A 25,387-nucleotide genomic window follows, 5' to 3' on the forward strand; every position below is an offset into this window, starting at 1 on the left:
GGGAGGAAGCAGAAGAAGAGAAGGAGCTGGAGGAGAAGCCTGCCTGGGCTGCCTTGGGCTCTGGGGGAGTATTAAAGGAGCTTGAAAACTCTGGAGAAAACTAGAAGCAATCCTAGGAATACTGGGCTTTATTTTCTGTAGGGAAGCAGGAGTGTCTGCAGTGATCCAGCACTACCAGCGTGGGAGGGAGCCCTCTCTGGCACAGTGCTGTTTCCTCTGGCAGGCAGAGCCCAGGTTCTGCACAGAAATATGCACTGCACTTTTAACACACAGCACCATTGACCCAGCTTGGCTTGGAGATGCAGCAGATTTGCTTCCAACAGAAAGGCTTTAACTCAAGACTGGGCAGCTCACTGTAAAAGAAATGCTTTTTGTTGACCAGACATGGCGGAGAGGGGCCAGAACCAGCAGATGAAAGTCCCTGGCCTGCTATGCAGAGGTCAGAGATGATCCCTTCTGTCCTTGAAAGCCAGTAAATGGTCCTGCATGTCCTGAATGTGTGAATGAAGAAGAGACTCATGAAAACAAGGCACGTTAACTCCTGCAATCCTCCATCCAGGAGGAAAGTGTGCAGTTCACAGAGGCTCCCACAGTCACAGGCTCCTGCCCAGGGGCTGCAGAGGCAGAGCTTGTGCTGAGATCTCCTCCTCTGCTCACCTGGAAATCTGGGCATCAGCAGAGAGCCAACCCTTGGTGTCAGTGGCCAGCCCTCTTTTCTGCTCCTCACAGTTTTCTGTGTGCTTTGGGTAGGGAAATGCCTGTCCAGATGTAAACCACAGCCACCTGCCTTGTCAAGCCTTTGCCTGAATTGTCATTCCTTCTCCTGCCACTTCCTTCCTTCTCCTGCCTTCCCCTTCCTTCTCCTTTCTTCCCCTGCCTCCTCCTGCCTTCTTCTGCCTTCTCTTTCCCTCTCCTTCCTTCCTTCCTTCCTTCCTTCCTTCCTTCCTTCCTTCCTTCCTTCCTTCCTTCCTTCCTTCCTTCCTTCCTTCCTTCCTTCCTTCCTTCCTTCCTTCCTTCCTTCCTTCCTTCCTTCCTTCCTTCCTTCCTTCCTTCCTTCCTTCCTTCCTTCCTTCCTTCCTTCCTTCCTTCCTTCCTTCCTTCCTTCCTTCCTTCCTTCCTTCCTTCCTTCCTTCTTTCCTTCCTTCCTTCCTTCCTTCCTTCCTCTGCCTTCCAGCATAAACTTCCCAACAGGATCTCCCCATCTTTCTGTGGATAAAAACTCCAGTCAGCCCCTGCTCGGGATTGGGAGTGAGGGGTGGGAGCTCTGTGTGGTTCACAGGAGTCCAGCCAGGAGCTGGGTGACCCACAGGAGACATTCCAGCTGTGGGCATCCTCCCCACCACTGCTTGCTCAAATGCTTGTCAATGAAATGTGGTATTTTGGACATCAAATTCATCATTTCAAAGGGAAACCTAATTTTCCTACAAAAACAAAAAACAAAACCAACCAACAACAACAACAAACCCCACCCTCCCCCCCAAAAAAAACCACAACAAAACAAAAAAACCAAACCAAAACAAAAAGGAAATTTGATTTCCAATGAAATCTGAAAAACCTCAAAGTGATTGAAGAATTTCTAATTTTAACTGCCAAATGCAAAATGTTGGGAAAACGTGGAGAATTAAAAAAAAAAAAAAAAAATTGGACCTGGCATCTCAGTTTTCAGTTGCCAAAGGAGGGATGATGCCATTTAAAGCTGCCGGATTTCAGACAAGCCTTGATTTATTTAAATTAATATATATATTGACAAAAAAGCATTTCATGAAAGCAACGTTTCTCAGGAACAATTTCCATTTCCCAGTTCTATGACCCCTAAAATGCACGCCAAAAGTCTCTAAGAGTGCTTTAGTTTATTTAACCGAAAAGCAAAATGACAATAAAACGAATATTTAAAGTGAAGCTCTGTTCTGAAAATACATCCACTTAATGCTAAAACGATTCAGTTTCACAGAGCTGGAAACAATTATGACCCAAATCAATTGGGAGAAGGAATTTAATCAGAAAAATGTGAATGCTAAGTGGGAATTGTTGAAAAACATTTTACGCGTTGCCCCAAAACCACAATCCCACAATTGAGAAGGAAGGCAACGTTGGTTAAAAAAATAGACAGCTCTGGCTCGTGAGGGAAGTGAAGACAACAGTGAAAAATAAGAAAATCATGTATAACTTTAGAAAGTGGAAACTGATAATAATGAATGAGAAGTGAGAAGGTGTAGAAAGCTGATAAGGAAAGCCAAGAGCTGAGGACAAACTCTGGGCTGCAAATCTGAGCAAAGGAGCAGCAACTTCTGCCAGTGTAAAGGGAATAATTGTGGCTCTGGTGAGGCTGTGGGTTGTGTGAGGCTTGGGATGGATGCACCAGAGCAGTCAGCAGCTACAGAAGAAATCTGTATTATTTGGCTGAATCAGGTGCTGCAGGGGCTGGACATCATCTCTGGACAGGCCCCTCCAAAAGATAAATTTAGGTGAGAGAAATGTGATTAAAGCTAACTCACACAGACCTACAGAAAACAAGACATGTCAAACTGAGACTCACCTTTTCCCTGAAATCACGATTTTGATTGATAAAATAATATTGGTGTTATAACACACTCAGACTCCTGCAGGGTGATTGCCATGGTGCTGCTACATTTTGGTGAAGAAAACAATACCCAATCAACACGGGCCATATTTAATAGATTAAAAGCTGGCTGGGGGGTGTCCCAGCTGCAATTGTCAGTGGGAACTCCACATCCAGAGGGAGGGAACAGCTCCCCAGGGCTCAGGGCTGGGATCTGGGCTATTCAACCGCCTTATCAATGATCTGGAAATATGTTAAATCATCTGCGCTGACACTGAGGTGGTGAGACAAACAAATGGAGAGGCCAGATGGCTGCTGCAGTGTGGGCTGGGTCAATGTGCACAGGCAGCTAATGCAGCCACACATCCAGGGACAGATTATCAGCCACAGAGATGATTATTGGGGTGCTCTGTCCTGGGGAGGGAAGGCTGTGGGACCCCAGTGAGGCTGGCAGAGCTGGTGCAGGCTGTGCCTCCTCACAGGGGATGCTGAACATTCCCAGGGCAGCAGGAGAATTCCAGTGCCCTGCACCTGAGTGCCTGGGTGTGCCCAGCACCCGGCTCCCAGGATGTTGGGAGACTGAGGAAAAGCTGGGAATTGGATTGTAGAGAACCAACCCTGCAGTGAGAGTCCTTCCGAACACACCTGATTCACAGTGACCCAAACCAGCTGCTAGCTTCATGGAACAGCAGAACTACAGAATGGTTTGGGTTTGGAAGGGGCCTTAAAATCCATCTCATGCCACCCCTGCCGTGGCAGGGACACCTTCCACTGTCCCAGGCTGATCCAAGCCCTGTCCAGCCTGGCCTTGGGCACTGCCAGGGATCAGGGGCAGCCACAGCTGCTCTGGGCACCCTGTGCCAGGGCCTGCCCACCCTCCCAGGGAAGAATTTATTCTGTATATCCAATCTAAACCTGCTCTCTGCCAATGTGAAGCCATTCCCTCTTGTCACAGAATCACAGGATCACCAGGTTGGAAGAGACCTCCAAGATCATCAAGTCCAAGCCCAACACCTCAACTAAACCACGGCACCCAGTGCCACATCCAGATTTTTCTAAACACATCCAGGGATGGTGACTCCCTGGGCAGATCATTCCAGTACTTTATTATTCTTTACATGAAAAACTTTTTTTCCTAATATCCAGCTTATAGGAAGTCCTGTCACTCCAAGCCCTTGTAGGTTCCTTTTAGGTCCTGAAAGGCCACAGTGAGGTCACCTCAAAGCTTCCCTTCTCCAGGCTGGACAATCCCAGCTCTCCCAGCCTTTCTTCCCAGCAGAGATGCTCCATCTCTCGGCTCATCCTGGTGCCAAGGGCGTCCTGCTCCAGTCCATCAGCGCTCTGCAAACACTGCTGAGTGCTGAAGGAGGTGATATGCAGAAAAGCCACACCATGGAGAAGACTGGAGGAAGAGCAGGAGCTCCTGGAGCCCTGCACACAGCTCTGAGCCTCACCTGGCTCACACGAGGTCCCTGTTCCCACTGTCCCACCTGCCTGCAGCCTCTGGGAAGCCGCAGGGAGGAGCTGGGCAGAGGCTGCAGCGGCCAGCCAGCCTGCAGCTACCACCGGCATTCCCGGCTGGAAAGAGTGCCTGGGGCTGGCTCCGGGTGCCAACATCCAGCATGTTTTACAGCTGACCTGCAAGGAATGTGTGTCACTGAAGAGGATATGTAGCCCCTGGAGAACATAAACCACAGCTGCATTGTTTAAAAGTACCTCATGCACCGGGGTTGGAGGAGCAGGCGAGGATGATCTCAGGGAGATAACTCCAGGAGTGTGTGAGCAGGAACGGCCCCGCTACCTTCGCCAGTGGAAGATTCTTATAAATTCACTCCTCCTGCCATCCTCTTGCAAAGGGTCAGGAGATGTACTGACAATAGCAGCATGCAAATATTTCAGGACTTGGCCACACGCTGAGCAAACACTCTGGATAGTTTCACGAGTAGATTAAAATGCCAGATCAGCGAGCAGCGCTGCACTTTAAATATGCTCGCTAATTTATTAAGTTTATTCTTAGCAAGCTCGCAGGCTTCAGAAAGTTAAATTTCTTGGTGACAAATGGAGCTGGGCGGGCAGGGCATGCGTGGCCCCAGAGGCAGCACAGGGGAGCAGGTCCCACCGAGCCCTGCGCAGGGCACAGTCCCCAGGGGGAGAGCCAGCACGGGCTTGGTGTCAAGGCTCTTGTACAGCTACAGAGCACAAAACCGGGGCTCTGGGCACATCCCACACTCCTCCAAGGAGCTGCTGCCTCCCACTCCAGGCTTAGACATCCCTTATCTGTTTCCCCTGTGTGCTATGGGTTAACTGCTCCGAGCACCTCTCCTCAGAGCACTCCATCAGTCCCCTGTGCTCCAGCACCAGCAGCAGCAGGGCACCTCCCACAGCCAGGGCTGAGCCAAACACACCTCCCCTACAAGGACACATCTGTCCTGCCCCCTTTTTTTGGGTGCCCTGGCGATGTTGTGTCCAAGGACCTTTCATCTCCCTGTGCTCAGCCCAGGTGAGGCAGAGCTTGGACTCAGGAGCTCAGTGATGCTTTATCCGAGTCCAGACTGGTGGGAGATGTCTCAGGTGAGACACAGCAGTTACCAGACACATCCTCAAGCAGCTCTGAAGGCCCCCACTGCCCCTCAGCCCTCTGCCTCTGCTGTTCTCCACGGCCCGGAAGACCTGGAGCGGGGTCTGGAGTAGTGAGGTTTCCTCAGGAGGAAACCAATGCTGGCGCTGTTTCTACAGATATATATATATTTAGTTTCCTTTTGGCCCAAGCCCCTGTGGCACAGGGATGCAGAAAAAAGAAGCTCATGTGGCACAGAGATGCAGAAAGAAGGAAGCCCATGGGGCACAAGGATGCAGAAAAAGGAAGCCCATGTGGCACAGGGCTGCAGGGATGCCCGTGCTATCCAGGGATGCACCGAGGGGCGATCCCCGGGCCGGGAGCCGCCTGTCAGCCCCGGGGCCAGGGCTGGGCGCTGCGTGCTGGGACAGCTCCTCGGGAGAGCGATGACAGCCACCGTGGCGATGCCTACGTGCTGTTTGTGGGGCAGAAATAGTGCCCCGCGAGCCTTCCAGGGACAGAAAGCAGCGGGATCCTTTGAGCTGGGGCTGGCAGCGGAGCGGGGCTGTTCCGCAGCGTTCGCCGCATCTCTGGGGAGCTGCTGTTCATCGACCCGCTGCAGAAACGACTCACGCCTCTCCTGCTAACGCTGGGAGGGAAAAAAAGACTTTCCCAGGAACATTTCCTGAGCCGGGAGCAAATCCCACACGGCATCACAACCCTCCGTCAACAGCTCAGGCATGTTATTGTTTGTTCCTCGCAGCGCAAACGAGCTGCTTGTGCCTCTGCTGGGAGTGAAACGTCAAACCAACTCCCTGTGCCCCGGCCAGCAGCTGGCTGGGCCATGGCAGAGCCCTGCAGAATGACCTGCTGGGACAGCCCTTCTCCCCTGATCCGGGATTTACCGCCCAGCCTGCCGTGCAGACAGGGAGCAGCACGCACAGGCGTGTGCTGGGCTGCATCCCAGAGCGGCCCGTGCTCTCACCAACTCTTCATCCTCGGCATTTCAGCAAGTCCCTGCCTCGAAACCAGCTCCTGTGATGAGGTGCTCAGCCCTGTTTCCTGATCTTTGCACTACCTCAGCAGCAGTTTGGCGTCTAGAAATGCTGGGAAGTTGAGAATTCGGTCCTTACACTTTAATGCACTGTGGGAGCAGCATCACCCCCTTCCTCACAAACCCACCCAAGTGCAGAGAAGCCTTTTGAAGTGAGAGTACTCCAGAATGTCACCCCCAACAGGCCACAGCCACTCTGGTTTTTTCCCCTCCAGTGGCCAGAGCAGCACATGGTGAAGATTTGCCCTCGGGAGGCCCCAAAAAATCACATAAAGGATAAAACCAGCCCTGCAGTTAAAATTATTAGAACACTGTAAAGAGAAAAGAAAGTTCTGGAGACTGGTCTGGGGTGCCAAATGCTGGGTGTGAGATGCTGCACTTGGTGACAATTCAGAGGGCTCAGGGGAATGTGTCTGGCAAAGGCACCTGCTGGTCCTTCATCCCACACCTGCCAGCCACCAGGGCTGCTCCAGGAGTCACAGCGTGCTGGGTGATGGGCAAATATCCCACCAAAATCAATCCTCCTGGGTGACTGGCTGCTCCCCACGAGGCTGAGCTCTGGCTGGAGGGGAAACACAACCCACAGCACCAGCATCAGCCCAGTGCCACTGCTGTCCCTGCAGAGCATCCCCAGGGCCCACACCCCAGTGTGAAAGGGCACACAGCCCCGTCCTGAGACTGCTTGTGGCTGTCACATTGTCACAATAGGGTTCAGAGCCAGGAAATCCCAGGGGACAACTGATAAAGCCTCTGCATCTGTTCCAAAAAATGCCCGTGCAAGCAGGGTGAATTTTTTGGCTTGATGTTGGGCCATAAATCAATGTGAGTCAGCAAAGCCCCCTGACAGAGTGTGCCCTTCCCTGGTGCCTTCTGCGGGGCACTGCCAGCAGCCCAGGCTGGTCACTGCCTTGTGTCTGGGAGATGGACACAGACACATGGCTGCAGTAGCCAGAGAATCCTGAAGGAGCCTGGCAGTTGTGGTTCAGTCTCACCAGGCTCCTCACCCCGAGGGTGGGCTGGGCTTTTGAGAAGAGCCTCTGGCAGGGGGCTTGGGGGCTGTTCCCTGAGCAGGATCCTGTCTGTGCAGTGTGAGCCCTGTGGGAGCCAGGGCAGGGCAGGGAGGGCAGGGCTGCTGCTCTCGGGGCACACACCGGGCTGGGGAGCTCTGTGCAGGGGCAGGGGAACGGGCTGACAGAGGAGTCTGGAGCCTCCTGCCACTGCTCTGGTGGGTGCAGGGGTCTGAGCTGCATCACCCACCCTCCATGGGGCTGTGCTGGTGGGCCCAGACCTGAGCTGGCACTGGGAGTGATTGTTGGATCTAATCTCCAATAATGGGGTGACCAAGAGCTGTGCCACGAGTTTTTTATTCCATTGTCAGTCTCAGTGAAGGTGGAGACATAAAAGCTGGTAAAACTCACACCATAACAACAGAAGCCAAAGCTCACTTTGTTAGAAGGCCTTTTAAAAGTTTTTAAGCCAATAGACTAATGCTAAAAGTTTACAAGCATCTACTTAAGCCAGTCAATAAACACTGCATGTACACCTCACAGCATGAAATAGTTGCTTGTTCTATATTTTTTGCAGCTCAGAAACTTCCTATGCTCCAAGTATTTCAAGGCCTAAAATTCAACTCTCTTTCAAACCTCTGTCTGTGTAAACTTACTGCAATGTTGTTGAAAATCCTTTTTCAGTTCCCAAAAGTGATGTCCCCACCATGCACAGTAGGATGTCACTCCAGAACAGGGGACACCTGCAGACTGTCTGTGCCCAACATCCAGCCTGTGATGGAGGACACACACAAGCAGCCTGCTGGGGGCCCAGAGATGGGAAGGTGACAATAGCCCTGTCACAAATGTGTCACATCTGGCAGAACAACATCCCGGCATGTCCCTGCCCTCCAGCTCAGGGGTGCAAGGGGTTTTTGTCCTGGTGCAAGGTCCTCCTGAGCTTGAGAGCAGGGCTGGATCTTTGTCATCTAAACCTCAGTGCAGCAGCTGAGCTCCTCTCCACTAACAGGCAAAGAGGCCAAGAAATAAAGCAGGTACATTCCGGGAATGCTGCAGCAGCAAACACTGCATGAATCACATTGAGCTGTGTTTTCTTGGGGTGGGCACCAACACCTTTGCAGCTCGGCCTTTCCAGCACAGACAGGTCCTGCATGCCAGGGGTGGTGGAGAAGGGGGATAACCACCAGACAGAGGGAGGTTTGATGCAGCCATGACGGGTGGGAGAGCCACACAATGTCCCCTGGCCTGTGTCCCTCCCACATCTGCACCCTCAGCTGCTCACCAGCATCAGACCAACTCCAGCAGCCTGGCACAGAGCACTGCTCCTGCCACAACACCCAACACAACACCCTCCCCTGCTCCTCTGGAATGCCTCTCCCTGGACACACAAAAAATGGAGTGAACCTGGAGAAAAGCAGCAAGGGGACAAAGCTGCAGGAAGGCACATGGTGAAAACTGATGGGGTTGGAGCTCTGGGCCTGGCACTGGCTTGGAGACGAAATACAGCACAGAGAGAGACAGCAAAATGAGGGAAATCATTGCCTACACAACAGGAGGGATGCTGGAAAATAGGAATGAGTTCAGAGAAGAGCTACAGGAATGACTGTGAGGCAAAAACCTGGGGAACTCCAGTACCATGGAAGGCAGGAGAAGCCCAATCATGTTTCCCAATGCAGGGCACAAACAAAACAAGACTTGGTCCCACTCAGGCAGCACCTGCTGTGCAGCCCAAACCAAATAGAGCTCCGCCTGATCCAGACCAGGAGAGCCAAGTGCCTGATGCAAACTGTGTGCCTGATCCAGACCAACCCTGACATGCCAAGAGGGGCTCCCTCAGCTGGGTCACCCAGCTCTGCTCTGCCCAGGGGGGACTGTCACCCACGGAGCAGGCTGGCCTCCACACACAGAAACCATGGGATGGTTCTCCTGCCTCCCTGAGTCTTTCTGGGAGCAGGTCCCAGCTTTGGAGCTGGGAAAAAAAGGCACCATGGACTCGGGCAGAGCAGTGGGGAGGGCGAGATTCGCTGTGGGGATGAGGATGGGCGCAGGAGAGTCCATCTCCTTCCTCTGCACAGGGCCCGTGCCAGCTCGGTGAGGTCTCTGCCGGTTTCCTCTTGGCTGTCAGGCTCCTCACAACACACCAGCACTGCGCCTGCACAGCGGGACGGGGCCAGCCTGGCCGGCCTCCAGCCCTGGCTGCCATCAGACGGGAAATAAGGGAATTGGAGCGAGACCACAGCGACCACCAAGCAGCCAGCACTGGCAGCAGCTCGGCAATCGCCCTCTGCCAGGCACGAGCAGGCAGCAGCACCTCACCCCGTGCCCGAGCCCAAACGCTCTGGCAGCTGGGCAGCAGCTGGAGCATGCCCAGAGGAGGATGAGGGTGGGAGGAAGCCCCTCGGGTGCTCCCGGGGAGAGAGGCAGCCAGGAGTCCCGGGATGCTGCACGGCAGACAAGCACAGTACGGAGGTTTCTGCTGGTTACATGTTTTATGAAAAGCTGCTGGCAAAAAATGTGCGTTTTCTTTGGCTGCGTTTTGCGTGGATCTGGCAAAAATGTAACGTTAGTGTCTCCCCTTGAGAGAACTTTATTGAGTGGAACAAAGTCGGATATTTTTAGCTACCCATTGTTAGCTGAAGAACAAAGCCATAACTAAGATATTTTGTCTCTTACACTGAAACGGGACTATGAGACAAATCCATGTACAGTCATATGTGGCTGCCCATTCAGATGGAGCACGAGAGGGAAACTATTTTTAGCCTGAACGCACACAACAATCACATTTCCCTTCTCCTCCAAGCTGAACCACCAGAACAACACGGGCAGCACCACAGAGAGCAGCACTGGGCAGGGGGGACCTGGGGTCACTGCCTGCTGCTGTCCCTGGGGCCATCAGACAAATGACATTTACAGGAGAGATCGGCCCGGGCGATCCTAAAAAAGGCCCTTTCATTTTTCTACCATTTGGGGTGTTTCCCCCCTGGCCCCGCTCAGAGCTGAAATGATGAGAGGCAACAAGAGAAAATCGGGATACGGGCGGCTCTCAGCGGTTGTGGCGCTGAGCCCTGAACCCTCCCCTTTTCCCAAAACACTGGTGCAATGCCCTGAGAGCCGCTCGGCTGAGGAGAGAGGATGCCCACAAGGCAGCACCGGGGGGGAACGGAGCCGGCACAGCCCTGACAGCGCTGCCGCCCTTCCAAACCCCTCCGTGCTGGAGATGTCCCGGCTGCGGCTGCCAAAGGCGGTGCTTTCGAAAGCTTTAACCCCGAGACATCGGAGAGCCCAGCACGAGGCTGACAAACCTCCCCCGAGCGCTCCAGCCAGCGCTCAGCAAATGACATCAGTGCCTTCTGACTGGCAGCAGCGTTTAGCAAAGTATTCGTGTAATAGAAACAAAGCGGTCCGTAAATGCCCTGGATTTCTGCGTGTGAGAGATGCCGGCAGCTTCTTCTGAAGCTTTTTTTTTTTTTTTTTTTTTTTTTTTTTTTTTTTTTTTTGTGGGTTGCAGCGGTGAGTCACTGAGAAGTTGCATTAAACACTGAGCGTTTGGTGCAACCAGGATGACCCTCCGCAGTTGAGGCAGCCGTGACAGGCTGGTGGCAAAGCCCACGAGGAATAAAAGTAGGGTGAGCTGCTGGGGGAGGGCCCCAGCGTGTCAGCTGGGCTGGGGACACCACAGAAACCACCAGAGCAGCCCCCAAATGGCTGCAGCACAGAGATGAGCTTTAGGAAGCTGAGCTGGCCCATCAGCTCCATCCTCCCTGTGCACAGGCAGCTCCCGCAGCACCTCTCCCTGCCAGCCTCGGGCTCCTGAGCTCCAAATACACCTTGTGCCCGTTCCTGAGGAAGTGTCCCTGTCCTCAGAGATCCCTCGGTAATCCAGGACCCGCCGGGTGCCGCTGAGACCCAACAAAACCCCGGCAGCAGCAGCAGGCGGCGGCGATGCCCGGCCGTGCTGGTCTCCCCAAAGCTGTCACCACAAACCGGGTACCGTGTGTCACCGTCACCAACGCGGCCAGAGGACACAACAACACAGCAGTAGGAAACATCAATTAATTAATTCATTAATTAATTACCTGTGGGCTTTTCGGCCGGGGCTAGAGCGTCCTGGAGGGAGATGCTGCTCTGCCACTCCTCGCCTGCTCCGCGGGTTAGGGCTGCTTTGACCAGGGAGCACTGATTGTGTTTTATAAACTTGAAGCACAGTAAGAACTGGTTTAAAATAGAGTGAACGGAGCTGGTGCGGGTGGAATTAGACAAACTCTGCGAGCTGCTTTTCCAAAAATAAATTAACTTCTTGCAGCCCGCGGAGCAGAGGCGGGGGACGGGGCCTCCCGGGAGAGCTGCCCGAGTGCCTCTGCTGCTGCTGGCCCTCTCCTGGCACAGCCCCGGGGCTGGAGCTGCCCCAGCCGGGCCGCACTCAGTCCCCGGGCTGCATGGGGTGGGGAGGCAGGGCCCCATCCCCTCCAGTCTCTCTGCACCCCAGTGAAGTGTCTATGCAGTGGCAGAGGGGAGCAGAGGCACCTGAGGCAGTCGAGCCCCGGCAGGGAGGAGTGGGGCAGGATCCCGGCTAAAGGTGGGAGTTATGGGGCAATCTGTGCCTCGATGTGTGCTGGGCATTTCATTCAGCTCAGGGATGTCAGTCTGGGTGAGCAGGAACTGGTCTCCTTGGCACTGCAAAGTGCTCATGTTTGGATGAAACTGGGAGTACTGGCTATGGTGAGTTGAAGGAGAGGGCACAGAGAAGCACAGGAAAGTTTGGAAGTGTTGGAAAGGACCTTAAAGCCCATCCCATCCCACCTCTGCCATGAGCATCTTCCACTGTCCAAGGTTGCTCCAAGCCCTGTCCAACCTGGCCTTGGACCCTTCCAGGGATCCAGGGGCAGCCTCTGGGCACCCTGTGCCAGGGCCTCCCCACCCTCACAGCCAGGAATTCCTGCCCAATATCCCATCCATCCCTGTCCTCCAGCAGTGGGCAGCCATTCCTTCTGTCCTGACCCTCCAAGCCCTTGTCCCAAGTCTCTCTCCAGCTTTGCTGGAGCCCCTTTAGGCACTGGAAGGGGCTTTAAGGTCTCCCTGGAGCCTTCTGCTCCCAACTTCTCTCAGCCCATGGCAGGGGGTGATTTCACACAGGTGGCTGGGGGAGGTGGCATTTCTTCCATCCTGTTCTCCTGAGTGTGGGCTCAGAGACCACATAGTCTGTCCCCACATAACCAGGCCCTGGGGGGATTACTGAGCTCTGCCCAGCATTCCCAGAGGTGCTGTCACCTTGAGCGCAGCAGTCCCCTCTTGCAAGCTGACCACCAAAGCAGGCATGGCATGACCTGCCTATAAACCCCTGCACATCCCCAGTGCTTTCTCCTCACTGAGGACAAGCAGAATGATGTCCACCCACCTGTGCCCCCAGTGCCACTGTGGTGCTGGGGTCAGCACTGTTGGCAGTCCCCTTGTCTGTCCCCAGCTTTCATGTTGCCCTGCCTCATACCCCCCTAGAATAAAATAAATTTTAAAAAAAATCCCTGTAGGTTTTTTGACACTAGCAGGGAGGTCCCTGGAAGCAAATCCCTCTTCCGACCAGCATCCAGGCCAAGGGCAGCCCTCCCTGGGCGGGCAGGATGCCACTCCCCAGGCAGGGAAAGTCCTTTTCCTTCTATTTATTTATATCCATCTCGCTGTAAACTCACCCGCCGGCGAACCTGCTGTTCACACTAACAAACACGTCCCTTTGGTCTGTGCAGCAGGCAGTGGCCAGGCAGACACAGGGAGCTGGGGGATCTCCACCAGCCCTTCTCCAGCTCTTCCATAAATCCCCGGCTCCCACTGGGTCTGTTTACATAGCAGCTTGTAAGTGAAGCCCTTTTGGCAAAGCAGCTCCTGGTGTAGGACAGACCTGAGCCAGAGCCCCAAAAAGGGCCCACGGCAATAATGAGACAGGCGTGATGGTCCCCATGGAGGGTTCTTTAGTGTCACATCCAGACACTGCCCAGGACAAGTCTGCTCATGGTGTGTTTGCACAGGGCAGAACTGCAGTCCATACAAAATGTCCTTTAGAAGCAGGAGGGTTTTAAGACAGGCACAAAAAGGGGAACAATGACATTTCTGGGGTAAACAAGTAAGAGTTTCTGTATTAATAAGTTTCTGTACCAATACACCACCTGTGCTGTTGTTTAGGCTGCCATCCTTAGAGCTCAGAGTTAAAAATCCACAGTGGCAGTGAACAACTCACACTTCCCTCGGGTTCCTTCCAAGCCATCTTCTGCCTTGGACTTCCAAGTCCATCCACTGTCCCAGCCCATGGGAGGGACACTGGAATTTTTGCCAGAAGCTCCTTGCAGAGGAAGGACAAGATTTCAGGTGGGGCATACATAAAGAACAATATATAAAGGACCTTCCTGCAGCAACATCAGAGCTGGCAGCCAGGCCAGGATGAGGAGGAGAGGGAGCTCTGCAGGGTGGGCTCAGGGGCAGCTTCCAGAGCAAGCTGACATGCTGACAGCAGTAAAATACTACGGGCCAGAGGGGCATCTCCTCCCTGCCAGCCCTACATCTGGCAAGTTTATCCCATCAAAACTGTGAGCTGGAATGATGCACAGCAGAGGGGCTTCGCTCTGCCCTGCAGGCTGTGCAGCCCACGGCCAGCGCGTTGATGGCTTCGGGCCACCAGTGGGTGGCACGGAGGTGGCAGGCACAGACTGGGCTGGTACATGGGCTCACTTGCTGCCTGTGGGTGCCGCAGTGCTCCAGGGGAGGTGGCAGTGTGGCAGCGGCTGTGTCACTCTGCACGCTCGGCATGGGGACCCCAGGGGAGTCGCGGGGTGTTGACGAGGGGAAGGACGCTGGGTTTGGATGTGGCAGCACCCCGGATCCAAGCAGGTGCTGACACGACCTGGGCTTTCTGGCACGGCGTGTGCAGGGCTGGATTTGCGTCCCGCTTCAGCCGAGAGCGGCGCAGTGCCGGCTGTGCAGCAGACAGTTTATTTAGCCATCGAGGCAGGAGACGGCTGCAGCATCCGCGGCTGAGGCTGTGTGGGCGGGCGGGGGCCGTCAGCCCGTGCCTCCAGCGCGTGTGACACGCGTTTGGTGTCACCCGAGTGGGAGACCTGCTGGCGGGGTGAAATATGAGCTGCGGGTTCCCGGCTGCAGCTGGAGGAGCTCGTCCTGCAGCCTGGCTCTGTTCCCTCTCCGGGGCAGGAGGGGCACGGCAGCGGGAGCTGCTGCGGAGCCGGGTGGCCGCAGCCACCGTCCCCGAGCGGGGCGGGACGGACACCGGGCAGAGGGATGGGCACCGGGCAGAGGGATGGGCACCTGGGCACCGGGCAGAGGGATGGGCACCGGGCAGAGGGATGGAAACGGGCAGAGGGATGGAAACGGGCAGAGGGATGGGCATTAGGGAGTGAGAGTGACACTGGGCAGCAGAATGGACACCGGGAAGAGAGATGGCATCGGGCAGAGGGATGGACACTGGGCAGAGGGTCAGATAGGACAGACACTGGGCAGTGGGACAGCCCTGTGGCCATGGGGCTCAGCCCCAGCCCTCTCAGTGCCAGCCCAGCTCTGGGGGAAGCCCACCCTCAGGAGCTCCTGCCTGGTTCAGGATGAGGCCAGCAGCTGTTCAGGGTGATTTTCCCTCATAGCCCTTGCATCTCTGCTGCTCCCGAGGTGCTGGAAGGGCCAAATGTCCCCTGCCCAGCACCTGGCCTGACTGTGTGCCCTGAGCCCAGCCAGATGCTCCCTGCAGGCCCCTGATTTATTGATCGTCTCAGCACATCCTCACTGACCACCTCAGTCCAGCCCAGCAGCCGGGATCTCTGCAGGCTTAGGATCCCACAAAGGGCCATGGTGTGACCCCACTGACAAAGCACAGGGTCTGCCAGAGCTGTGGCACTACCCAAAGACACCAAGTCACCAAGGTGAGGCCAGGAAGGTGCAGAGCTGGTAGCACTGGGATCCCACATGGGAATTTCCCTTCCTGTGTGCCAGGAGGGAGCTCTCAGGGAGGGCTCTGGGAGCTCTTGGGATGACACTGAATATGCAACACCACCGAAGGTGATGGGTTGATCTACACCAAATGCTGGGGTGTGGGGTGTTCAGGCCAGCACTCAGGGCCAGCAGTGAGAACAGTGGGCTCTGCAGCAGCCCTGAGAGCAGCACACCAGCCACACAGCACCCAAGGATCACAGCCTATCCTGCTTCAGCCTATCCATCCCCTGAACATCACCTGGCAGCCTAAAGTCTGTGTTGGGGCTGTTCCTCCTGCAGTGTCATCTCTAGTCCCTCAGGAAAGCTCCTTCCCTGCCTGTGGTCTGAAGGGCTGGAGAAGAACAAGTTGAAGCCTTTCCCCAGGATACTCCAAACAGAAACGAAAAATACATGAAGGAATAAAAATGCCCTTTCAGAGTCTGTGAAGCCCCAAGCTGCCATCCAAGGGAAGACACAGAAGCCTCATGTTCCTGCTGTGTGCAGCCTGAGCAGCTCCATCACAGTGCAAAATCCCAGGGCTCTGGTGTTTGGGATGTGTGTGAAGCAGACCTTAGAGCCCCATCCCACAGCGGCAGTGGCAGGGTTGGATGGAGGCAGCCATGCCCTAAAACATCAAATAACTTCTTCACCCCACATACTTCCCTTAGGTGCTCAAGCAGCCCTAGGGACACAGGGATGCTCTCCTGCACCAGGATGCTCTGCCCTGTGGATAACTCTCACTTGGCAAAGGGAAGGGGGCACCTCCCTTGGTGGTGGCACCTGCCTGTGTGGGGATAACAGGACTTGTTGAGGGACACTCTGGAGCTGGTGCAGCTGCTCCCGTGCTGTGAGATGGGGTTGTCAGCAGCCCTGATCCCTCCTGGCCCCACTGCTGCCCACACCGGGCTGGGGATGGGGGCATGGGCACCGTGTATGGGGCCGGCAATGCTCTCCCCACGCTATTCTTAGGAAGGGTAAAGTTTATACAAGAAATTTAAGCTTTAAGCCCAGGCACCATAAATAGTCTATTTTTCAAGGGCTCCAAGTCAGTTTTAGGCTCCAAGCCAGAGCCAAAATTTGGCAGCTGTCTTTGTTTAGTGATTAATTAAAATGAGGTAACAAAACGAGACATATCTATTAACGAGGGTATTTGCAGCGTCAGTAGAGGATTCCAAATGGCTGATTTTTTCCCCCCTCCTTTTAATCTTCAAACTTCTCGTTAGGAAAACAAGCTCTTCCTCGGGCTGCAGGCGGGTTGGGAGGGAAGGGGTGAGCCACGGCCCCGAGCCCGGGCAGCGGGAGGGGAGCGGCGGGCAGGCGAGGCTTTATCTTTATGGTTCTGTTCCTTTAAACAAAGCAAACCTCTGCATAAAGATTTTCTTTCCAGTTTGGAAATTTTATTAGACCTTCAAGTAAACTTCAATGGAGAGACCCTTGGCTGTGATAGAGGCAGGAGGGGGGAAGCTTTGCACGTTGCTGGCTTTTCCCTGGCGGGTGCCACCCAGTGGGACTAAAATGGCAGTGATGGAGGCAAAGGGGCATTTTCCACGCTCTTTTCCACATTTGCCAGACTAACAGGGCCAAGCCCATGTCCCCTCCTTGTCTTGGGGCAGCAGTACACGACATTCTGGGCACCCTGAGGAGGTGTGACCAGACAAGGTGACAAGGAGGAGGGTGAGGATGGAGTCTGGGAGGCTCGTTCCCATCCGCTGTGCTCTCAGCTCATCCCTGACACTGGATGCATTTCCTAGCTCGGAAAACCAAGTGGAGCATGAAGCTGCCCCGTGTGGGAGGTGCCTGTGGTCAGAGGAGAGGGTTAAACTGTGTGCAGGGGTCAGAGGCAGCTCTCGGGGGTGTGTGAAACAGGTTCACCCTCCCCAAAGCTCCGAAGACTTAGCCACATGGGAAAGCACCCAAGTATGAGGAAAAGGGAAAAACATCCCAAAATAGTTTAGTCTTGTTTTCTGCACTGAGACGCCCAGACAGGGTGGGAGTTCTGGTTGTGTCTGAGCTAAAAATTACAGTAAATAGAGAAATGGCTGCAAAGCCCCATGTTCTGGATAAGAGGAACATGTGCAAACACTGTCCATCAGGGCAACGCTGCAATGAAGGATCATAAATAAATGAGGAGGGCGATGGAGGGAAATGAGCTCCGTGTCAGGGGTGAACTGTCAGGCACCCACTGAACTCTGTGCTCTCCCCATGTTTCATGGGATGACTGGGAGTGAGGGGAAGCAGCTTTGCACCAAGGGGCCGCTCTGAGCTAAGGTGGGACCCTGGCATCTCTCTGTGTGGGGATCTGGCATCACTGAGCCCAGCTGGGGCCGAGAGGGGCTGGTTCTGCCAGGACAGAGCAGCTCTGGACTGTGCCACTCTCCCTGCACCACTCTCCAGCCCATCTCAGCTGCTGGGGAAACCCCAGCAAAAATCCTGAACTCTGGTTTCTGGAGGAGGTGGTAGAGTGCGTCATCCATTGAACAACCAGAGAGGTCCTGGGCATTGGCTCCTGAAGGGATCTGCTCTTGTGGCTCACAGCCAGAGAGGAGAGGGATGGGGAGAGGGCTGGAGCTCAGAGTGGAGGAAAGCCCACTGCTCCTCCTTGGGGGATCACCCCCCCAGGGAGGAATGGGGAGATACATCCCATGAATGCTCCATGGCCCTCTTTAATTGCCGGGAGCTGCCCAGGTCAAGCACCAGCCTCAGGGCCCTCTGATACGAGGATAGAGGAGCTGGTGAAAACCCAGCAGCAGCTCGGGGTCCTGGGCTGTCCAAGCTGTGTCTGGAGCTGGCCCAGAGGCAAGATGCCATCCTCAGTGGGGCAGGGTCCCATGTCCCAGCCTGCTGCACTGCAGTGTTAGAGCTGCACTGGGAGGAGACAAGGCACTTGTGCCGCTGCAGGAGCTGGCTCTGCTCCCCGGGCAAGGGGTCCCTGGGAGCCTGGCCTCGCCGCAGGATTAGTGCTGGGGGTGCCAAAAGTGGCACCGAGGGCAGGTGACAGCAGTCAGGGGGTGGCAGCTCTGTGCCATGGATGGAGGCAGCGCCCAGGCTCTCCGGATAGCGCTGAGCCCGAAGCAGCAGCAAGTGCTGGGCACAGCCCAGGGGCAGAACGGAGGGGATGGTGCAGCGCAGGGGCAGCCGCGGGGCACAGAGCAGCCCGAGGGACAGCGAGACAGCTCGGGAGGTGGCGGTGGGGCAGCCTGGGGACAGCCAGGGGGAAGCGGGACATCAGGAGGTGGCTGCGGGGACGCGGAGGAGCCCGGGCGGCTGCGGAGACTCGCCGGGGCTGCCCCGTCCTCACCCCCCGCCCGCTCCCGCCGGCCGCGGAGTCGCGGTGCCATCTAGGGCCGGGCCAGGGCCGCTGCAGCGCCGGCGGCTGCGGGACCGGGACGGGGAATGGGACGGGGAATGGGCTGGGGAATGGGCTGGGGAATGGGGAATGGGAAGGAGATTGGGATGCGGTAATGGGATGGGGGAATGGGATGGGGGAATGGGATGGAGAATGGGCTTGGGGATGGGATGAAGAATGGGATGGAGAATGGGATGGAGAATGGGGAATGGGAAGGAGATTGGGATGCGGTAATGGGATGGGGGAATGGGATGGGGAATGGGATGGGGAATGGGATGGAGCATGGTCTGTGGGACGGCGCTGTGGGAACGGGCTGTGGGACAGAGTGGAACCGTGCCCGGACACCACATCCCCGCATCCAGCCGCTCCGTCCGGAGCCCAGCCCGCACCTGGGCCTGTCGCTCCCGTCCCCGCGGAGCCCCGGGGATCCCGCCCGGCCGGGGCCGCTCCCGGGGCGGTGGGAGCTGAGAGGCCGCGCTGGGCAGGCACGACCCGCGGTCACCGGGAACGAGTTGACCCCGACCCCGCGGGGCCGAACCGCACCGGGAGTGCCGAGCCCTGTCCCCACCGGTCCCGGCTGCTGTGCCCAGCGCTTGCCTGGCAGTGCCCGAGGTGCCCGAGCAGGACTGGCGGGGCTGGTGCCCCGAAGGGGATAGAGCCACCTCCTCCCATCTCATCCCCACAGGGACGGGAGCATCACTGAGCTCACCTCAAACCTGGGACTTTCAGCTCTGGGTTTTTATGAACCACGGACACGGGGCAAAGAGCAAAATACAGGGAGGATTCTGCTCCTCCTCGAACAAACAGGAGTTGATTTAATTTCTTAAATTTGATAGGCAATATTGAAAATAATCACAACCCGCTGCAGCTGGGTGGGGGGTATTTATCTTTCTTTTATTGAAAGAAATATCCCTGGACTGAGGGGACTGGGAGAGGGAGATTGGGCTCTTCAGGGACCAGGCTTATCCATCCATCTGCTCCTCTGGCAGAGACAGGACCAGGGGGCAGGGGCAGATTGCAGATAAGAAAAGTAAACTCTTCTTTAATGAAGCTCCCTGGGTTACACCTTGCTGTTGGCTCCCTGACATCATTCTAAATTCAAATATTTCTGAAGCTTAATGATTCTTTCTCTTTCTCATTTAGTCGCCTATATCTTTGTATATTTATGTTTTTGGATTTTTTAAGGGTTTTTTGGCTAAGGCAGTGCCTGTAATGTCCTGTGCCACTTTTTGAGAATTTCCCCACTCCTCTGCCAAGTACTGTCATTATTTGTTGCTGAGAAACAAGTCTTTTTCAGCAAAATGCCACTAACCTGAGGGATGAACCACCTGAAAACTCACATCTTAAGGTAATCCCACCCACAATCTCCATTCAAATCCTTTATGGCAAAAGAAGCATTGTCAAATTGCTTTCTCCTCCTGGATTCTCTGTCTGTTCCCCATTTACTCGATTGGTAACTGCAGTTATCCCTCAGGAACCACAGGTTTGCAGGGTAAATCCACCCCTGGGGCTGTGCAGAGCCAAACTCAGCAGGATTTAATGTGAATCCTTGGAGTTTTGGAGCTGTAAATGGCAATGCTGAGAAAGAGGAGACCCTCTGTGAGACCCTCCTGCTGTCCCACACAGCCCCTTTTGCAGGCTCAAATAACCCACCTGGGATATTGCTTGATTATGCCTTATCAGGTTACCTAAAACAGAAGCTAGACAGAGTTAAAGTAATAAAGTAGGGATTTATTAAAAGGCCTTCAAAGGACACACCTTGGGCAGTACAAGAGCTTGGCCAGGGCTACACCCAAGATGGACAGTGGGTCACGAGTTTTCACATTTTTATAAGTTTTGATCCATTTTTATATATTGGGGTTAATCGTGCAATTGCAGCTTCAGGTAATGCAGTCCCACCCTCCCAGTTTGCTCTCCTCAATTCACTGTGTTTGCACTTTTTGGGCCTGCAAAGGTGTCCTGCAAAGCTGTAGCAGTGTCCTTGGTTCTGGGGCTGGAAAAGGATTGTTTTGTCTGACTGAGCTGTGAGGAGAACTGGCTAACACTTTATATGAAGTTCAGAGTAATATACTAATGCAGTACAGAATCTGGAAAATATGAAACCTAAAACTTAAGGCATCATTCCCTCCCTTTTAGAGGTTTGACAAAAGCCTCTACCTTGTTGATTCTCTTTTTAAAATATCTATTAACATTAAGTATTTAATAATAGATAAATATCTAACAATAGTCAATATCTAACCATAGTAAATATCTAACATTAGTAAATATCTAACAGTAGTAATGTTTGGGGGTTTTGACACTGGTTACTCGTAAAGGAATCTGGGAATTCTCAAGGCTCACTCAGGAACCTTTGCTCACATGCATTCCATGTCAAGAGATGTTAGAGGAGAAGCTTTAGGGATAGTTGAATAATATCATGCCCTTCTGGGGGCTGTATAAAATTGATGCACACACAGCTCACTCCAAGGAAAGGTTTAGGGACACTCTCACAAGGTCACCCCTGCATGCCTTCATCTTGGGCACGATGTTCCAGTCACTGGCCCATTTGGGATTCTATTTTGTGCAGTTTCCATGAGCTGGACTTGTCTCTGAGGGACTGGCAGAGTGGCCAGGAGCATGAGTGGCCCTAAAGCCAGGGGAAAAGGGGCTCTGGGGACAGCCTCCTGGAGTATCCACGCCCCAAGGCCATGCTGGGCCTGCAGGGATGTCCTCGCTCTGTTGAGGTGATGCTGACCATCACTTTCACTCCTCAGAGGCACGGTCCTGTCCAGTGGTGGGTCAGGCCTTGGGGCACCTTCAGGGAGAGGCTGTGAGCTGCCCACACTCTGCAGCTATCCCAGTTCTGTATGGAGGGAGTGTGCAATGAGCCCCAGCTCCTGGGTCAGGGTGATGTCCCCATCTCTGGGAAGCCATGAGCAGCCCTGGCAGGCTCCCAGACCTGTCCCTCAGAGTGTCCTCTCTTGATCCCTGCTGTCTTTAGGAGATTCTCTATTCCTGGGACCAGCATCTTGTGGTTATTGCTTCGCCCTCAAGATCTACTTTCCACTAATTTTGCTTCTTATCTTGACCAGACTGGTTATCTTTATGAGCCACTGACACACCATACTCTTCATATTGTCCCGTGCTGTCTTTAATCTATGTGTAAATTCTAATAAACCCCAGACTCCAGGGGATGATGGTAATCAGTGGAATACACAGCAAACAAAGGGAAGCATGGGTATCACCTTGGGAAAACCCCAAAGATAAGGATCCTGAGGGGCCTGTCGGGATATTGCTTTTAAATCTCTCTTGTGGCATGGCTGATGCTATCGCTGCAGCTGGGTTAGTCACCCAAACTCTGCATTACTGTGTGTTATTGGAGCATTACTGGGCAGGAGGTTTCTGCAGTCTCCCTGCAGCCCCGGGGCACAGCTGGGTTTGTGAGGAGTCTCCAGGTTAGGGGTGGTTTTTGTGTGTGATGGGAACTGAGGCTTTTGGGGGAAATCAAACTCTAATTTAGCATTTCATATCAATGAGTCAGAAGACCTGCTCCAGGAGATGTGTGTGCTCCTGGAGCAGTGTCATAGAAACCCAGAATGGTTTGGGTTGGAAGGGACCCTAAAGTTCATCTCATTCCACCTCTGCCATGGGTAGGGACACCTCCCACTATCCCAGGTTGCTCCAAGTCCCATCCAGCCTGGCCTTGGGCACTGCCAGAGATTCAGGGGCAGACACAGCTTCTCTGGGCACCCTGTGCCAGGGCATCCCCAACCTCACAGGGAACAATTTCTTCCTAACATCTAATGTCAACCTACTGTCTTACGTGTGAAGTCATTCCCCCCGTCCTGTCACTCCAGGCTCTTGTAAATCAGCTCTGTCCATCTCTCTTGCAGGATCCCTTCAGGTCCTGAAAAGCCACAATCAGGTCACCCCCAAGCTTCTCTTCTCAGCCTGAGCAATCCTCTCAGCCTTTTGTCATACCAGAGGTGCTCCATCCCTTTGATCAGCTTGGTGGCCCAGCTGCAGGAAGGGACCAGCCACCTGCACAGGGCACAAGCCACTCTGAGTCCTTGCTTTTGCAGGAACTACAGGGACTGAACTCTGGGTCAAAACTGCAAAACAAAAGGCATTTCCTCCTCAGCTGTAACCCAGTCTTTGAAATTCCTGCCCCTCTGTGAGATGCCAGAGCACCCTGCAGCCCAAACAGTAAAGGACACTTGGGTGGTGCTGTTGTGAGCCTCTGATCAGGTTCAGGGTTCCTTTGCAGTTCCAGTGAAATCTTCATGAGGCTGGTGAGGCATTGCAGGTGGTTCTGTCACTCTGCAGAAGTGACAGCTCTCCATTCTTGCCTGTACACTCACCCTCAGGCCAGCGAGGCTGGACAGAATTGTCAGGGTTCATTTGATGAAAAATACCACACACCTTCTTAGTTACTTCATCCACTAAAGAAACATTGGCTGGGAAACCCACGCCAGCTGGTCAGAGCCCTAAGAAAACTCTTGTGCTTCCAAAGGTATTTAAAAAATGCATTAAACACAAAAGAAAAAAAGAAAAGAAAAAAAAAAGTATTTTCATGCTTCCCCATTCATCTGACCAGAACAGCAATGCCAGGGGTAGGGATTGATGCAGCAGTGGGCAGGAATGAGCAGAGAGCACTGGCCTTTGGAAACTCCAGCTTTTATTTGGGAGCAATTAAAAAAAAAAAAATCACAGAATCATGACCTCTTGAGTGGGAAAGGACCTACAAGTCCAGCTCTTGGCCCTGCACAGACATCCCAACAATCCCACCCTGAGCATCCCTGGTAGCAGTGTCCAAATGCTCCTCCTGGAGCTCTGGCAGCCTTGGGAATGTGCCCATTCCCTGGGGAGCCCGGGAATCCATCCTGTCAAGGCTCTTCACAAGCTTTGTGTCCTTCCTCTTGACATTCCCTAAGAGTTTTAGCTCTTTCTTATGTTGTGGCACCCAAAACTGCCCCCAGGACTCGAGGTGAGGCAGAGTTTAGGATTTAAACCAGTATTTCCCTGCTCACATGGGGAGCAGAGCCAAGGGCCAGCAATGAGCTCCAGGCCGCAGCACAGTCACCTGTGAAAGGCCACTCAAAGGAGCAAACCTTTCATTTCACTCAGAAGTGAGGAAAACCATGCTAATTTGACCTGTTCTGAAGGGATGGGAGTCAGGAGAATGGTAAGTGAATCATAAGGCTGAAGAAAGACAGACAGTACAGCTGTAATCACCATGGCAAGATCTGGGGGTTTGGAGAGGTCCTGACTGAAGGGATCACTGGAAGAGAAAGGGAAGAACATTGGCACTAAGAATAAAGGGAGACAGTGTTTGGAAAGCAAAGCACTGGAAAAGATAAGGTTTTCCTTTGGAACTCAGGGACAGAAGAGAGATTGATGGTCAGGGTTGTTTATGTTGGGGTACTCTGGTTACAGTAACATCAAGTGGCTCTTTTTGAAGCAAACAAAAAAGCCCCAGAGAGCTCTTACAGAGGTTGGAGAGCTCAAAAATAAACAGAGCTGTAGCTGGGTGTTTGTACACAGGTCCTGAACAGGCTCCTGAGGGAGAGGAGCAGCAGGGAACGGGGAGCCTGGGGAAACACAGGGGGATTGGGGTTCAGAGGGGCTTTGGGAGGCTCAGCCTCCTGATGGAGCTCAGGCCAGGGCCCTCACCTGCTCCAGCAGCCAAGGAGAGGGGACTGCACAGCTTGGGGGCTGTGATGATGGGAAGGATGGCTGGAGTTCCCCTGAGAGCAAGGCCACAGAAATATTCAGCTTTGCCAACACCCACGTGCCTGCTGCTGCCCCCTGCCCCGGGCTGGGCTCATACTCACACTGGCAGGCCCAGCTCCTGGGCTTTAGCTGCGAGGAACTTCCCCTTCCTTGGGTGAACCTGCAAAGAGATAAACACAATTATCACCCACATAAAGATGGAACAACATCCATGTGCTGCCAGCTCAAGAGCTGCTTCACAAACCAAGGCAATATTTGCTCCTTTCTCAGTTCCACAGCCATTGCTCCAATTGAGATCAAAATGCCTTTTCTGGACTCTGCTTTCCGGCATCATGCTGCTGCTTCTTGCTGCCCTCTTTAGCCAAGCAAGCACCACAGCCTGCCCTCCTCTGAGGGTTAAACAGGAACGGAACCTGTACACTCATAACCACTGCTGGATTCCAAAAACCACCTCGTCTTACTCATTCCTACTCATTCCTACTCATGCTACAGCAAATCTGACACTTGAAAAGCAGAAACTCATCAGAGCTTCAATGCCCTACTTGAGAATGCTGTCTCCACTTAAATCTCTCTTGTAAATTGAAATGTCCTGCTGACATTAGGAAGCATTTTCTTAGAGAGAGGGTGATCAAACACTGGGACAGGCTTCTTCAAGAAGCGGTTGTGATGAAGAGCCAGAGTTGTGAATGAGGAGACTGTGAGGGGATAAAACCCTGGGGGTTCCCCATTTGGAGTCCGTCCTCAAAGGAACCGGCTTGGCCGGCGTCCTTGTCACTGCATCGAGAATAAATGGCTTTATGGGGCTGCAGCTGCTGAGGAACCCGGGTCTGAGGGTGGGAATGGGGTGTGGGGGGTCCAGCGGGGCCGTCGAGTCAGTGGAGCCGGGCCCAGCAGAACCAGTGTCCGGCACCGGGCAGAACCCCGGGAGTGGCCGAGCAGAGAACCACGGCAGTGACCGGACAGAGATGACTGGCAGTGACCGGACACAGAACCGCCCGGACCGGCAGCCCGTGAACACCGACCGGCAGAGCGGCAGGACTCAGGGGCGGGGTTTCTCACTCCGCATTGGTCCGCCTGCATCACGTGACAAACGAGGGGCTGGCCGAGCGCGGGCATTCCCGCCTCCCATTGGCTGCGGCGCGCCGGGCGGGCGGGGCGCGCTGACGCGATTGGCGGCGGGGCGGGCGCGCGG

At 54.3% G+C, this 25,387-nt stretch overlaps 1 protein-coding gene across 1 annotated transcript in view; it reads right to left on the bottom strand.

Moving 5' to 3' along the window:
- The window catches only part of MYOCD (myocardin), a 220,424-nt gene extending 209,026 nt beyond the window's left edge, over positions 1-11,398 (bottom strand). The window contains exon 1 of the mRNA XM_066332145.1: positions 11,255-11,398. The gene's annotated coding sequence lies outside the window, so the exon portion shown is untranslated. The remainder of the gene's footprint in view (positions 1-11,254) is intronic.
- Between the last annotated feature and the right edge of the window lie 13,989 nt (positions 11,399-25,387).

The sequence above is a fragment of the Sylvia atricapilla genome, chromosome 18, assembly GCF_009819655.1.
Source record: "Sylvia atricapilla isolate bSylAtr1 chromosome 18, bSylAtr1.pri, whole genome shotgun sequence".
Classification (NCBI taxonomy): Eukaryota; Metazoa; Chordata; class Aves; order Passeriformes; family Sylviidae; genus Sylvia; species Sylvia atricapilla.